This window comes from Trichosurus vulpecula, chromosome 1 (genome assembly GCF_011100635.1).
Source record: "Trichosurus vulpecula isolate mTriVul1 chromosome 1, mTriVul1.pri, whole genome shotgun sequence".
Taxonomy (NCBI): Eukaryota; Metazoa; Chordata; class Mammalia; order Diprotodontia; family Phalangeridae; genus Trichosurus; species Trichosurus vulpecula.
The window spans coordinates 220983441-221000975 of NC_050573.1; positions in this window are offsets into that span (position 1 = coordinate 220983441).

Genomic DNA, 17535 nt, shown 5'->3' on the forward strand with positions numbered 1-17535 from the left:
TCACTGATCTCACCAAGGACTTTGATACTGTCAATTGTAGGGGTTTGTAGAAGGTCATGGCAAAATTTGGTTGCCCAAAGAAGTTCATTATATGTCAGTTTCATTATGTCATCTCATGATGTCATGCTTGCACAAATTCTCGATAATGGACAATGCTCTGATGCTTTCCCAATCACCAATGGAGTGAAGCAAGACTATGTACTTGCTACCATGCTTGTTAGCATAATATATTCAGCAATGTGTCAGATACTTTCAATGAGGATGAAAATGACATCAAGCTATCAAGTAAATGGTAAGTTATTTAACTTGAAAAGGCTTTAAGCTGAGCCTAAAGTGAAGGAAGACTTGGGATTTGATTTTTTCTTCTTATGTGATTATGCACTCAATGCAGACTCTGAGGCTGAGATGTAAGATGGTATTGACTGATTCTCTGCTGCTTGTGCTCATTTTGGCCTAACAGTTAACACCAAACAAACAAACAAACAGAAGTCCTTCACTAGTCAGTCCTGTACCATCCACATGTGGAACCATTGATTACAGCAAATTGAGAAATTTTGAGTGCTGTGGATATGTTCACTTACCTTGGCAGCATACTTTCCAGGGATGTACACACAGATAAGAAGATTGATGTGCACATTGCCAGAATGAGCTCAATGTTTGTGAGGCTCCTACCAAACTGAAGGTCTACAGAGTCATTGTGTTAACCTCATTGTTGCATGCCTGTGAAACCTGAACACTATACCAGCACTGTCCCAGGAAATTGATTCACTTCCGTTTTAATTGTCTTAGGAAAATTCTGAAGGTTACCTGGCAAGATAAAGTACTGGACACTAAAGTTCTTTCTCAAGCTGAACTGCCAAGTGTTTAAATCTTACTACTGATAGTGCAACTCCAATGGGCTGGTTACATTGTTCAAATGCCAAAAGCACACTTGCCTAAAGACTATTTCATGAAGAACTCACACAAGGCCAGCATTCACATAAAGGTCAGAAGAAGTGATACAAGGACACTCTCATTGTCTCTCTGCAGAACTTTTGAATTGATTGTAAGATATAGAAGACATTGGCATGGGACTGCCCAGAGTAGCGTGCCTGCATCACATAAGGCACTGTGATATATGAGAAAAATCAGAACTGCAGTAGATCAAAAGAAATGTGAGATGTGAAAATTTAGAGACATCTTCATGCCAAATGTTAATATGACTATTGGTGCTCAGCCTACAGTAGAGCCTTTCAAGCTATTGGTCTCATTAGCCACAGGCAAACACACTTTACCTTGACCCCCAACATAGCGATGTCATTTTGGTCCTCTTTAAGTAAAAAAGACAACAACCCATAGAGTGGCCCATCTCCCTTTATCTATCCAAGTATAAAGCCTGATAGACATCCCAAAGACAACTACAAAGCTCTTGGCAGTATCATTCATGTGCGTAGCTACATCTCTTAGATTTGGGGCCAACATTGAATGAAATCACAGTTGGCAATGAGGCAGGAGAGTACACACTCTTCCAAATCCTTTGTCCACTAACTCAGTTTTTATGTTGTCCAGAAAGCCTCAACTTATATCAGTAGGATATGTGACTCTGTCTCTGTAACTTAAAATCCAGGACTGGACTGGTAGATGTGCTGAATGAATGTGATATTTTAATGTGGGCCTAGTGAAATATCATTTTTGTTCAGCAGAGACACATTAGTTTTCATTTTACCCTGGAATGAAAAACCTTGAAATAACAGATTTGGCAATTTAAAATGGTCAATGTCCTTTGATATATATTACAAATAAAATCTGCTTTTATTTGCTAATGGTGGCCATATTTAAAATATGTTCCATGACAACAGCAGAAGGTAAGGTTACTGTAAACTTTCTGTACATTTGTACTGCATGATTCTTTGCATCTGCTTAGATTAGAACATAAAAAGATCAACCACAGAGTGCTGCCTTGGCTTTCCCCATTCCTTACCATAAGGATTATACTTTGATAATGCTCCACCTGTGTATTATCTCCTTTGTTAGGAGTATTTAGCCATAACACACATTATCTGTATGTTTTCTGTATGTTCAAAGACACTTTACAGGATCTTTACCTGCATATTATCTCCTTGGTTAGGAGTATTTATTACCTAAATGTTCTCCATATATTCAGGTAAGCTGTCTTCTGTATGAAAAATCCCAGGGCCACAATTTCTTCAAGCATCATTCTATAGCACCCAGTAAATAGGTGCCTAGATACCTAATCAACAACAACAATGATGATGATGATGATGACAATGATGATAACATACATGAACTGTACTCATTAGTGACAGTGGAGAGAAAATGATAGAAGTGGCATAAAATGTGCCATGCCATAAAATGCCAAACTATACCATTAATAAACATATTGCTCCTCTCACCTGGCTCTCAATCCTGAATTATGGAAAACTCTCTATTCATACTCTCAAGCCTCCTGTCCACAAGGCAACAGTCTATGACCACAGGTCCTCCAGGTTGCCCCCTGTAGTTTAAGGCAGGTGCCCTGGGCTCACTAGCCCATTCTGCAAGCAGCCTCTATTCCCCTATGTGTTAGTTTATTCATTGTCAAGTTGATAGAATCATAGATTTATATATGGAAGGGATTATTTAGCCGACCTAGCTCATCCCCTTCATTTTTCATTTTTAACATTTGCATACAGAGGCCCAGAATAGTTAAATGACTTGCCCAAGGTCAACTAGGAAGTTAAGTAATAGAGTCAGGACCTAGGTCTTCTGAGTTCAAATGTAGCAGTCTTCCTGTTGTTCTATTAGCTCATTAAGTTAATTGCCTCTGCCTTGGTTTCTAGACAATATATTATTTAAAATGAAGAAACACAAATTCCACCTGTAGAATTGGTTTACTCTGATGTGATATTAAGTAGTATCAGAAGGAATATATGCAAGTTCTAAGATTTTCTGTGACATAACCTTCCCTCATTTCCTTTTAAAGGCATTTGAGAAGTAACACATTGCTATTCTTGAGTTTCTATTTCCTACTAGTTTGTTCTTCCATCAATGTTTTGGGAGTCATCTTTTAAACTCCAGAAATCTTGAGTTCAAGGCAGAGATTAAAAAATAGAACAGGGTTTCAGAAGATTCTCTAAATAAACAACATCCCTTCCAACTGTGAAGACAGGTTTAATCCAGGATGAAAGAGTTAGAGATGCAAAGAAAAGCTTTTATATTTATGAAAACATAGACATATATTGGCTACTGACTGTGGTTGGTAAGGTAACCTGTTAGGGGAGGGGGTTATTCCTTCAGTGGTGTCTTGCTCAGATCTTTATTCAGTGCTTCATGTGACATTGTTATAGGCATAAAGACAGGGCCCAGTGGGAATAAGCACCAGGTGTCATCTCCCTCTTTTAAAAGTGAACTTGGAAATCTATTGAAGTTATATTCATTTTTCCTAAAATGAACATTTCAGGAATTTGGACTACAAATGTAAAAAATACCTTATAGTCCAATATTGCTTAAAATATTAGAAATCATTTCAATGTATATAAAAATACATATTTTTACTACAAATATAAAATCTTCTGTAGGACTCTGGGATTCATTCCTAATGATATTCTAAGATACATTTCATTTGCTATTGACTTTTTTTGTTAACTAGAAATTACTTTCAGCTGAGCATTATATGAAGCTGTGAGATGGATAAGAAATTACCAATTTGAATATTTCAAATACTACTACTGACAGAGAAAAAGTCTATTTTTTGGGGTGGTGGGTAGCATAAAAATAAATCTTTGATAATTTATAACACATTTGGAAAATTTCAAAGGTTTTCTACATATTACGTATAATTTTAAACACTTTTGAATTATTCCATATTAATTATAGAGTCACCTCTGTTTTCTGTTTATGTGTTTTCATCAGGGACAGTAGAAATGGAACTTTCAACTTGTTTTCTTTGCTTTTTTTTGGTTTTTCTTCTTTAAAGAAATATGTGTGTGTCATGTATACACATGTATATTTGTGTCTCTCTCTCTCTGTGTATGCATGTATATAGTATCTCTTTCAGTCCACACAATTACTGCATGTTTTATGATGCTCTTTGACTCTCCCTCCATTGTGACCTTCCATAGTCAAGGTTAATTCTAGGAAACATGAATTTGTCTAATTACTTTATTGGAGCTGAAAGGGTCTTATTTCATCCGATTCTTGCTTATAACTTGCATAGCTAAAGTCAAACTTGATTTCTGAATATAGCACCTCATATAAATTAAACCTCACCCATTTCTTTTGTGACTCGTTCAGGTATCAATCTACCCTATCCCTGTAAATTCCTTTTTCCCAATCATATCTAGGTTCTTATGTATAGGCTTAGCTAACATGTCAAGATTTATATCCTATTCTCTATCCAAATACAGGATATTCTTCTGTTATCTTATAAAATATTTTTTCAAGGCTTAATATGTTATTGCAAATACTATCAAGGGGCCTCTATATACCATCTCAGAGATGTAAAAACCCAATTGCTTGATACTTCCATAACTATATTGCCACATAGAAATGTCTTTATGTACTGTGCTTTATAGTATATATTTTAAAGCAAAAACTAGCATCATTTGCAATGGAGAAACATTGGAAACTTTCTGAATAACTATAGAAGAAAAGAAAGATGCGTCCTTTCCTCAATATTTACATATTTATAGGTATACTTGCAATAATAATCACATGAGAAAAAATAAAGAACTAAACCTTTTCAAAGAGCAAGCATAACTATTACCACTTTCAGAGGACATGATGGTTTACTTTAAAAATCACAGAAAATCAGCAAAGAAACTAATTGAGATAATTAATGGCTTTGGAAAAATAGTAGGATATAAAATGAGTCCATAAAAATAATTAGCATATCTATAAAGCAATTAACCAAAACCAAAAGGAAATTATATAAAGAGACATTTCATTCAAAATAGTTAATTTACCAAAACAGAATTAAGGCAGATAAATACAAGTACAAAATACTGTCTAAAGAAGTAAAGACAGACATATAAGAGAAGGGATATTTACAACTCATATTTGGGTCACACTAATATAATCAAAATCACAATGCTACATTAATTGATTGTGTTATGCCAGTCAGATACCTAAAGACTTAATGCACAGACTGAAACAAAATAATAATAAATTCATTTGATGGAACAAAAAGGCTAGATTATCAAAGAAATTCTGGAGAAAGGAGGAATGAAAGGAATAGCACTTTCACCTTACTACATTTCAAAGAAATGATAATCAAAACTGTTTGGCATCAGCTAAGACAAATATAGAACAATAAAGTAAGCCAGATAACCTAGAATCAAAATCTAATTAAATAAATAATTATTTGATAAACTTAAGAACATAAAATTATCTCAGGACAGAAACTATATCCTGAAAATAAATGGTGAGGAAACTGGAATGTAATTGGATAAAACTATGTTCAGACCAGTAGCTTGTATCACATGTAATACAGTTTACATAAATACTCAAAATGTTCAAATTGATCTGCTGTCTCATTGACTCAGGAATTCCCTCCAAAGCTACACATTATTATCCCCATATGCTTGCCTATCCTGTGATGTTTGTCCATGTTCTACCAAAAATTCACCACTGGAGAAATGCTCACTGTGCTGCAAATTATCCTCCCTTTCTCCTGATATCACAAAGGTACCAGTAGAGCAATACAATTGTCTAACTATGATCTTTCACTCTTGATGTACAATTGGCCCATCCTCTCTTTCTATTCTTTAATTTCTTGATGATGTCTGTCCTTAACTCCTGTTTTTCTTTGGAGGTCCTCATTGAGTGTATACTGCAACCTGCTCACACCCACTATCTGCCTCTCTATTGCCAATTGTCTGATACTCATTTTTAGTTCATTGGAGGCGGTGGTGTTGCATGTTTTGCTGCAATATAGTAGCACTGCTAAGATGTTCATATTGAAAAGATAGGCCTTTGCTTTCATGGGAACCTAGGAGTTAATAAGAGACCTTCAATTTCAGAAAAGGAATCATTCCATTTTAGTCCTCCTTTTCATTTCTGGATCCAGTTCATTTTCTGTTTGTAATATCTATCCCAGAAATCCATACTACTGGGAAAGCTCTATAGTGTGTACTTTCAAATTCATGTTGAAACTTGGATGATAAATGTTTTTTATCCACTTGCTCTTTCTTACATGGATGGACTGACCAAACCTCTTTGAGTGATTATAGTTCTCTTTTAAGAGACACTGTAATGAATTCAGAGTTGACGTACTCAACACAATGTCCTCTCCATACAGGAATATCTGCAGGATCTCACCATTCAGAGCTACTCTCTCCCCTAAATAAACTCTACACGGTGATGACCACCTTTAGTGAGCTCCTAACTATTTTATGCCAAACCTGGGGTTTATTATCATCAAATTAAATTTTAAGCTCCTTGAAGCATGTGGGAGTGTCTTTTATTTTCCTTTGTGTTGATTAATTCATTATTAAAGACATTGGTTTAATAAATTACTGAGGAACAAAAAGAAAGAAGAAAGAAAAATAAAATCTGAACAGGATGCTTATACAGGAAATTGCTTCAGTGTTTTCCAGGCTGAGGCTGTGTCAAAATATTATTCCCTTCATTCAAAAATGTTGGGTCCAAAACTTGAGGTCACCAAAGCAAGGAAAAAAAATATTCTTAGTGTGATGGATATTAAAAAATATTTGCTAATGTTCCTGATGAAAAAAGTCTTCCTGATTTAAGTACCTGTGCCACTGGGAATTACTAGCAATAGCATTTCCATGAACAAGGAATGACTGATGATAATGTTTCATATACATGGTATAATAGAAATATACATTTAGGCTTGAAATAAGTCAAAATCATACAACTAATAGACTTGGCTCAACATACATCAGGCTGCCTTAATAGGTTGTGAGTTCCTCTTCTCTAAAGTTCTTCAAAGAGAGGTTGGGTAACCACTTGGTGTTATTTGTGGTATTCATCTATCAATCAAGGACTGAAGATAGAAATGATGATTAAAATAGGAAAAGCAGTCAGAATGGAACAAATAGACTTAGAAACCATCTGTTTTGGAGGTGATAAAACTTTAAGTTACCTGAGGGACAAGCATATGAGGAGTCTGAAGGAGGGAAAGATAGCAACAGTTCTTAGTAAGAAACAAGCAGGCAAAATGATATTAAATAATTGGTCCCAACTTTATGCTTGTGCAATTAACTAAAAGATATAGAGATCCTAAGACATATAGTATATTTACATATTTATATGCATAGATATATAAAATTATTTATATATTTATGTATAATATGGATTAAACTCCAAAGTCCTATAATTCTCATAATCTATAATTATGTATTTTTCCTACTTCATTGAGTCTACATGTACTACTATCTAAACAGCTTAATGAAAAGTAGAGCATTCAATTACCTGAATGCTTTACATAATGGCAAAAAAATCTATTTGGCAATATAAAAATAACTGTTCATTTTTTATTTAGACATTTTGCATCATGTAGACAAAATCAAAATGTATAGTGAACTAGTTTTAGATGATTCTCTAAACATCAATCTCTGTGGAATATGAAACACTGATTTTACTCTAACAGAATATGCCAAAGATTTGCAGTGATTGATGACCACATCAAATCCTGCAATAGCAGGAAATATCATAAAAGGGATAAGCAAAATCTAATATTCAGAGCTTACCACAATAAATTCTTTTAGATACTCCATTCATACCATTTGAGTCTATCAATAGGAACATCAAAGAGGGGATAGGGCCACTGCTTGAGGGTAAATAGGGAAGTGATAAAGCAAACTATAACTTTCAGGCAGAACTACTTAACATTTATTTTTGTGTCATTTCTATTATGGAAAATTATTTTCACTAGGATAAGGATAGAACCATAATTGTTAATTAGGAGTTGAAACCCAAGATGTGAGCAGACAGTAAGAGAAACTCTCACTACCCTTAATAAGTTTAACTAACTAGATTCAGATGAATATTATCCCAGGATACTAATTTCATTGTTGAGAGCTTTCAGTGATCTTTAAAAAAATTACAGAAAACAAAGGTTATAGGGTTAGGGATAGACAAATGTTCTGATGTTCAAAAAAAAAATGAAAGAGAAGAGTGAATCCATCAAACCATTGGACAATAAAGTTGACTTTAATTCCTGAATGAAAACTAAAACATCATTTGAGGGATATTTTTTAAAATTTTCACAGTATCCTACTTCATTGTCTCATGATAATGTAGAGGTGGCCATAGGTTTAAAAATTCCATTACAATGGAGCATAAACTCTGCCATATTGTACCTACAATATGTAAGTAACCATTTATTAGACAGACTCTATTCAGAATAAAAATGAAATAATCAACAGAGGAACAGCACTAAAATTAAGAGGGATCGGGAAAAAACTTCCTGCAAAAGGTAGGAATTAGGCTGAGTCTTCAAGGAAGCCAGGGAAGCCAGGAGGCAGAAATGAAGGGGAAAAGCATTTCAGGCATGTGGGAGATGTACAGAACTCAGAAAGGGAGTGTTTTGTTTGAAAAACTGTAAGAAGGTCATTGTCACTGGATTTAAAGATGCATTGGGAGAAGAGAAACTGTAACGTGTAAGAAGACTGTAAAAGAAAGGGGCCCAGATTATGAAGGGAATTGAACACTAAATAGAGGACTTTTTATTTGATTCTGGAAATCATAAAGAGCCATTGAAATTGATTGTGTAGGTGGGTGACATGGTCAGATCTGCATTTTAGAAAAATTACTTTGGCAGTTGAGTGGAGAATGGATGGGAGTGGGGAGAAACTTGTGTTAGGCAGACCAGCCAAGAAGCTATTGGAATAGTTTAGGTGTGAATAAATGAGAGCTGGCACCATAATGGTGTCTATGTCATAGGAGTGAAGGAGGATATATATGAGAGATGTTATAAAGGTAAAATTGACAACAGATTTGATATGGAAGTGCAGAGTTGAGTATGACAGTTACATGGCAAACCTGAGTGACTGGGAAGATGGTAGCACCCTCAATAGTAATAGAAAAGTTTGGAAAGGGGGAGGGATAGAAGGAAAAAGAATGAGTTCAATTTTGGACATATTGAATTTAAGATGTCTACAGGATATCCAGGTCAAGATGTTTAATGGACAGGCAGAGATAAAAAAATGAATTTAGAAGAAATGTTAGGGCTCCATAAGTAGATCTGAAAATCATTAGCATAGAGATGGTAATTAAATACATAAGACCTGATGAGATCACTGAGTGAAATAGTAAAGAAGGAGAAAAGGGCCCAGGACACAGCCGTGTGGGATACCCACTGATAGTGGGTATTATCTTGATAAATATCCAGTAAAGGGGACTGAGGAGTAGTCAAATAGGTAAGAAAAGAGTAGTATCATGAAAGCCTAGACGGAAAACAGTACCAAGAGAAGAGGGTGACCTACAGTGTCAAAGGCTGAAGAGAGATCAAGATGGATGAGTTCTGAGAAAATGTCATTTTATTTGACCATTAAGAGACTGTCACTTTAGAGAGAGTAGTTTCATTTTAATTATGTGTTTGGAAACCAAATTTTATAGAGTTAAGAAAAGAATGAGAGGAACCAAAATGGAGTTACATATTATAGATGGTCTCAAGGAGTTTAGCAACAAAAGGCAGGATCTCTCCTGGCATCAATAGCAGGAGTGCTCAGATCAAATGAGGGTTTTTTGAAGATAATGGAGATATGGGCATGTTTGCAGGGAGTGAGGAAGCAGCCAACAGACAAAGAGAGAATGAAGATAAGTGGGAGAATGGGTATGATGAAAAGGGCAATATGTTGGAAAAGAGGGGATGGAATGGAATCACTTGTCTATGTATAATCCAGGTTGGCCTTTTTAACCACACCTAGTTTGGCTAACATGGAGCCCACTGCACCTCCTAAGAGGTGAAAGGGGATAGATAACCTTGTTTATTGGTTGCCTTCATCTTTAAAAGTGGCAAGACTGAGACATTAGGTCACTTTCTGTTATCTTTCTGGCTTCACTCTTTTGTGACAGTGGATGCTACAAATTGAATTGATGAGAGAGGAGTTGATTGTCTTCCCCTGCTTAACTTTCTTTTAACCCAGCTCTGAGAAATGGGCTTCAGGATGTTTATTTCTCTTCTATGTTTAACCTTTGTTACAGGTGCTGGATGTGAATCCCAAAGGACCCAGAATTTTGAGCCTTGGCTAAATTGGAGTCAAGATTGAGGGTGGTACAGTGTAGCCATTCAGACTGGTAGGGAAGTCCTGCGAATTCAAGGTGCCTGAAAGCTTGAGCTGGAGGGGGTTTTGATCTTGCACCTGGGACTGTGCTCTTTATGAACCTAGAGAAGCTATGCAGCTAATTCCCTACCCCTGGAGAGAGTGGGGCTATGTCTCCCATGTGGTGGAGGGTGGATATGTTTGTGATGAAACCTGAAATATATATTCCTTTGTAAAAGCTTGACAGAGTTACATGTTGAGCCTTGTCTGGGATAAAATTGGATCCTTCACTTTTGTAGGGACTCCTAAAATGATTATCTACCTGGAACTTTTGAATTTTGAAATACCTTAGCTTGTGAATTGCTAGGGAAATTTGGCAATTGTGTGTGTGTGTGGGGAAATTGAACATATGCTTTTTTGTTTTGGTTTGGTTTTCTGGAGTATACCCTCCTAAGCCAGTTATATTGGTATGATTTTGCAAAATTTTCATTTGTTGATTGCTTGATTGTTTAAATACTGATACTTTTCATATTATTGAATTTTCTCTGAGGTTTTCTGTACTGTTATGTTCTATATTATTGATTCCTATACAAATGCTGGTATTAAGTCTGCTGTGAGAAATTTGGAGTGATTACATTGCTACTGCCTAGTAGAAAAATTCATATTGTTCTTTTTGTATTTAGGCAGACCTAGACTTGATTTTTGTGAAAACAAAAGGCTCTACAAATGTGGAGGGTGAGAATGCCTGTATCTTCAAAGTGCAAGTAGCTGACATTCTTTGCTACTTCTTGAACAGAGCCTAATTTCTTCTTATCTCAATGGATGAATGTGCAATTCTATTTAGTTTGTCCTGGAAGTTGCAAGGATCCATAGGAGAATATTGTGTGCCCTTTGGGACCCGAGAAAATGCCTGGACCTTGATGAGGATTGCATATGTTAGAGAGCCCCTCTCCCCACTAGAGAATTTTAATATGCATTGTGCAGAAAGGGACATTTTGGAGACAGATACCACGTTGCAAGAGTTTCCACCCAGGACGATTTTCTCATCTGAGAAAAGGACAATGCCAAGTTTACCCCAAATCCCTATGGGGATAGCACCATGTATCTCAGACAACTCAGTGTGGACCAGTTTTCTCTTTGGGGCAGAAGTCGACTTTCTTCATTTTTTGCTCTTTCTTTTGCTTATGTTTTTAGAAAAAACCCTATAAGGATAAGCAAGAAGAGATAATTGGTAAACTTTGTAAAAGTTTTTTCTCATTTTGATGGCTTATTTGGGGAACTTTATGAAACATTCTCTGTTCTGTTAATCTGCAAGGCTTTGTATTTGGGAATAATTTATTTTCATCTGCATATGTGTGACTGCATATGATAGTTGAGACTTCACTGTATGGCATTGAGGAAGCAAGTGAAAGGACCTCAGAGATCATAGAGAATTGCTCTGAAATAAGGATGAGGAATATATGTATATATGTGTGTTTGTATATATATATATATGTATTGTATGCTTATATGTATATATGTATACGTGTATGTGTGTGTATGCTATATATGTATACATGTGTATGTATGTATGTATATACACACACACACACACATACTTTTAAAAAAGTGCACCCTTGCCAATTTGCTGGGATGGCAAATTTCAAAGAAGAAGAAATGTGTAACTTTGATTTTGAGCATGCCTAGTTTGCCTAACATGGAGTCAGTCCACTAAGTCCCCTACCATATAGTTGGAAGTAGCCTTCTTGTGATTGGCTGTCCATGTCTTTAAAAGTGGTAGGTCAGTCATTCTTTCTTTTTCAATTATGTGCTTTTCTGACATCTTTGTGCCTGAGCTCTGTGGACATTATGAACTGAACCAGCGAAAAGAAGACTTGCCTTTTCTCTGCTTACCTTCATTCATGAAATGGGCCTGGGGGTATTTCTATCTATTCTCTGTTGTTTGTCCTTACTTTCAGGTGCCAGGAGATGATCCATAGTGACCTTGTAGCCAAGATTGCAGGTAGGGTGGTGCATCCAGTCAGGCTTACAGGAAAAACCCAGGGAAACCAGGGTGCCTGGTTCTTGAGTCTAAGCAAATTGTGGACTTGTAACTGGGACTTTGCTTATAGGAATCTAGATAAACTATGAATCTAATTTCCTTCCTATCCCCTGAGACTGAGGAATTATAGGAAAGGACGGTGATTATGTCTTCCATGTGTTGTGGGGAATATGTTTGTATATATGGGAATATACCTAAATATTTCCTTTCTAACGGCTCCACTGTTGCACAAGTAGAGGGATGTGCCTTAGCAAGAAAGGACACTGCTTTATGTAGCATAAAGGAGAAAATGGTAGTAGGCATCTAAGTGATGAGGATGAGAGGAAAAGAGGGAGCTCTCAGTGAATGGACTCATTTTGCAATAAAATATAACACATGCTTCTCATTTGAGAATGTGGGAGTAGGGGCAGCTATGGGAAATTTGAAGAAGAATGAAAAGATTTGGAAGAGCTATTGTGGTGAGTAGGGTAGTGAGTTTATTAGAGAGATTGCCTTGCAGATTAAGGATCTGGTTGAGGTCATGTAAAAAATTTGCTAGCATGTTTTTGTGATTTTCTCCAGCTTAATTCATAGCAGAAGAAAAAGCATCAGATGGAGGAAGTGACTCGACTAAGGTTTCCAGTATATGATTGGCTGTAAGGGGGCAGAGGACTCAAGAGAAGAGGACAATGTTAAATTGAACCTTTTTTTTTTGACCAAGGGGGTCAGCATGAGTAAAGAAGGAAAATATAAAAGTGATTACTAAGGAGAGAACTGAGGAGTTGAGGGATTAGAAGTTATTGTGTGGACAAAGAACAGAATTTGTGACTGCAAGTTAGAAGAGGAAGTACAATGGCAATAGATTTTGATCACATAATGGAATTTCAGAGTTTATCAACATGAAAGTGATGCAATTGTGGGTGATGACAAGATCAAGGTCATGACCATCTTTCTATGTGACTGAGGTGGTTTGGAGGGGTAATCATAGGAAGTGAATAAGTTGAGGAACTGTTAGGTTCAGATGTTTGTGGGAGTAGTGACATGTGTTTTTGAAGTCCCCTGGGCATGATGGCAGGAACTGAGCAGGAGGCAAAGACTGTGATCCAGACACTGAGCTCATTGGGGAAAGAAGGGGCTCATCCTGGAGGTTGACAGAAAGCTAAGAGAAGATTGGTTGCATGGTAGATATGGGTTGAATGACCCTCAGAGGAGTCAAGATTACTGAGTAAAGTTTATAGAAGGAGAATCTGGAAGTGGCAATGGGGAGCAAAGAGTGTTCCAATTCCCCAACCTGGATAAGAGAAATTTGGGTAGAATGAGTGAAAGTACAATGAGTGCTGGAAAAGGCAGTGGAAATAGTTCAGTTGTAACCAGTTGTTTTTCTCTGACTGTGTTCTTCTTTAGGATTAAGTTATTTCATCTCCAGTTAATTTTTGATCATTTCTTCAATAGCACTTCATTAAATGTAAGCTTATTCCATTGTTATCAATGAAGTATGTGGTTAATATTTCTGATTTCTGGGTTTGTGGAGCTTTTATGCACTGTAGCATGGTCAATTTCTGTAAAGGTGTCATGTACTACTGTGATATATTAATAGTCCTTTTAATTCCCATTCAGTAATTACAAGACTTATCATGCCTACATTTTCTAAAATTCTATTTAAGTCTTTAACTTCTTTCTTTTTTTAAAAAAAATTAGAGTATATTGAGGTCCCCAGTTATAGTACATCATTAAGGCAGAATTCATGACTTCAAAGATAAGCATGAATATGCCTGAATGGTCCAGAATTGCAGGATATAAGGAATTCTCTAAGTAGAAGGCAGAGGAGTTAAAGCATTTATTGAAACTCAACAGTAGCAGACCCACAGACCAGTGTCCCCAGTTCGACATCCTGGCAAGAACCTTCCAAAACCAGTATGCCCATCTCACAATAGTGACCAGGAGGCCACAGAAAAAACATTATGGCAGCAAGCCAAGCCATATTGGTGCTCCACCCCCCCCCCCCCCCGCCAATGCCAGGGCCCTCCAGCAAGAAGACCACTTATTAGCCCCAAGCCCCTGCTCAGCACTCTCCGGTCTCCACGAGGGTCAGTTCTGCTTTTTTGTAGCACCTGCCGCTGTTGCCACCACTTCCGCTGGTTTCGTGACAATCTCCAAGCTGTGTTCCAGCTAGCTGACTGCTTCCTCTCTCCTTCAGCTCTTAACTGCTCTCGCCAACTGCCTCACCAACTGCCTCTTAGCTTTGCTCCAAACGTTCAGCATGCTCCTCCTACCACAGGTTTCATGTCCTCACTTGGACCAGAACTCAGGCTCCTACCATTGGCTCCAGTCCTAGCCACTCCGCCCAGGACCCTGAGAGCCCTGCCCCTAAAGCCCACTCACATGGGCAGGGAAGATCTTCCCATTCACTGATTGCCTTTACATACAGTTGTACTATTTATCCTCATTACTCTTTAAGCTTTTGCTTTAAGTATTCAAATGCATGCAAATTGGTACACATATATTAAAAACTGATTCTAATGCAATATCTATGGTAACTTTCAGCATAATATAGTTTCCTAGCTTACCTCATTTAATTAACTTTTTTTCTTCTTGCTTTGATTGAGAACATGATTACAGCATTACTTTTTAAGTTCACAGGAAGCATAATAGATTTTGATCCAGTCTCTTATTCTAATTCTATGTGTATTTATATTTCAAATGTGTTTCTTGCAAACATTATAGTGTCGAATTTTACTTTCTATTTCATTTTTCTATTGTCTTCCATTTTGTAGGTGAATTGATCTTGTTAATATTCAGATTTCATTTTGTATTTCCTCCTGTCATATTTTGTGTTTGTGTCTGTATGTGTGTGTGTGTGTGTGTGTGTGTGTGTGTGAGTGAGAGAGAGAGGGGGTGGAGAGATAGTTCTATTCTTCAATGACTGGTTCAGATGGAAATGAAGTTGAAGGAATATCTGTTGTCTCCACTCATTTTTCTATGTTTATATGATATTCTTCTTACTCTCCTTCTGTGAGATATTAATTTAGTTCTACCCTCCTCTTTCTTTCTTCTTTTAGCATCATCAAAATGTAAGAAAAGATCATGCAGGCCTTTTGTCATAACATTAGGGATATAAAGGGACAAATTTCTTCTCACACTATTAAAATGTGAACATTTCACACTTACATTTTTCAAATAAATTTACTTTTTAAAATATTTTTTTCTTGACTGCTATGTTTGCATTTCAAAGTTTCCACTCAAATTTGAGTCTTTTTATCAGTATTGCTTCAAAGTTCTCTATTTCATTACAGATACATTTTTCCTCATAGGATTACACTCAGATTTATTGGGTAAAATATCATTCTTGTTTTAAACTTTTTATCTTACCATAGCAAACATTTCACTCCTTTGTAGATCCTAAGAGTTTTTCCTTGATATGTAAACACATTTCCTCCTCTGGCTGTTTATAACATTTTTTGACCTATAGGCACTAAGTTTTGATTCCTGTAGAAGGTAAGATCTTAGATGGGACTTGAAGGAATCCAGGGAAGCTATAAAGCAGAGATGAGGAGACAAGGCTATTTCAGTCATGAAAGACAGCCAGTAAAAATATTTGGAGCTGAGAGTGTCTTGTTCCAGGAAGAGCAAAGAATATAGTGACACTGGATTGAAGAGTATGATATTTTTCTGGGAGTTTTTATTTGTTCATTTGGGGGTTTCTTTCAGAAGGTTATTGGGAGGTTCTATTTTCACTTTGGTCCCAGGTTCCAATGGCCATGTTTAATTTTTATTCATGATTTCTTGTAATATAACATCCAGTTTTTTTTTTTATCACCGCTTTCAGACAGTTCATTTGATTCTTATCTCTTTCTCTCCACAAGCTATGTGTTTTAGGTCAGCCATTTCTTATATGACATACCTTATGTATTCTTCTATTGTCTTATGATTTTCTTTTTAATATTTTTTTAAAGGTGTTTTATTTATTTTTAGTTTACCACACACGGTTCTACATAGTTTTGAGTTCCAGTTTTTCTCCCCTCCCTCCCCCCTCCCTCCCCAAGACGGCATGAAGTCTCATATAACTGTCATGTATAACTTCGCATTGAATTAATTTATGCTCTAGTCAAGTCGTGGAGAAGAATTTTGACCAATGGAATGAATCATGAGAAAGAAGAAACAGAACCAAAAAAAAAAAAAAAAACAAAACAAACAAGAAAAAAAAAACCCCAAAAACAAAAACAAAAGAGAAGCAGAAAAGGCGAGCATGTAGTGTGCCTCAGTCTGTATTCAAACTTCGCAGTTCTTTCTCTGAATGAAGATAGCATTCTCCATCGTGAGTCCCCTGGGGTTGTCCTTGCCCCTTAGGTTGCTGAGAAAAGCGCAGTTTGTCAGGGTTGGTCCTCACGGAATCCACATATCTGTGGCTGTGCACAACGTTCTCCTGGCTCTGCTCCGCTCACTCAGCATTATGTCGTGTAGGTTTTTCCAGGTTGTTATGAAGTCTGCATCATCCCCATTTCTTATGGCACAATAGTATTCCATCACCTTCATATACCACAGCTTGTTCAGCCATTCCCCAATTGATGGGCATCCCTTTGCTTTCCAATTCTTGGCTACCACAAAGAGAGCTGCTATAAATATTCTTGTACATATGGGTCCTTTTCCCGCTTGCATGATTTCTTTGGGATACAACCCTAGAAGTGGTATTACTGGGTCAAAGGGTATGAACATTTCTATAGCCCTTTGGGCATAGTTCCACACCGCCCTCCAAAATGGCTGGATCAGCTCACAACTCCACCAGCAATGCAACAATGTTCCAATTTCCCCACATCCTTTCCAGCATTTATCATTCTCCTGATTTGTTATTTTAGCCAATCTGACAGGAGAGATGTGGTATCTAAGAGTTGTTTTGATTTGCATTTCTCTAATCAGCAGCGATCCAGAGCATTTTTCCATATGCCTGTAGATAGCTTTAATTTCTTCCTCTGAAAACTGCCTGTTCATATCCTTTGACCATTTCTCAATTGGGGAATGGCTTGTATTCCTATATATTTGGCTTAGCTCCCTGTATATTTTAGAGATGAGGCCTTTATCAGAGATACTAGTTGCAAAGATTTTCTCCCAATTTAATACTGTCTCAAGTGGTCCTTATATTCTATTTGATTCATTCTAATTTTCAGGGATCATGTTGCTTGAGTAAAGCTTTAAAGTTTTTATTCTAAGTTATAACTTCTCCTAAGGCTTTCATGTTGATTTCTTATTTGTTTTTACAATTCCTTCATCTAGAACTCTTGATCTTTGTTGGAGTATTTGTGAAAGAAAATT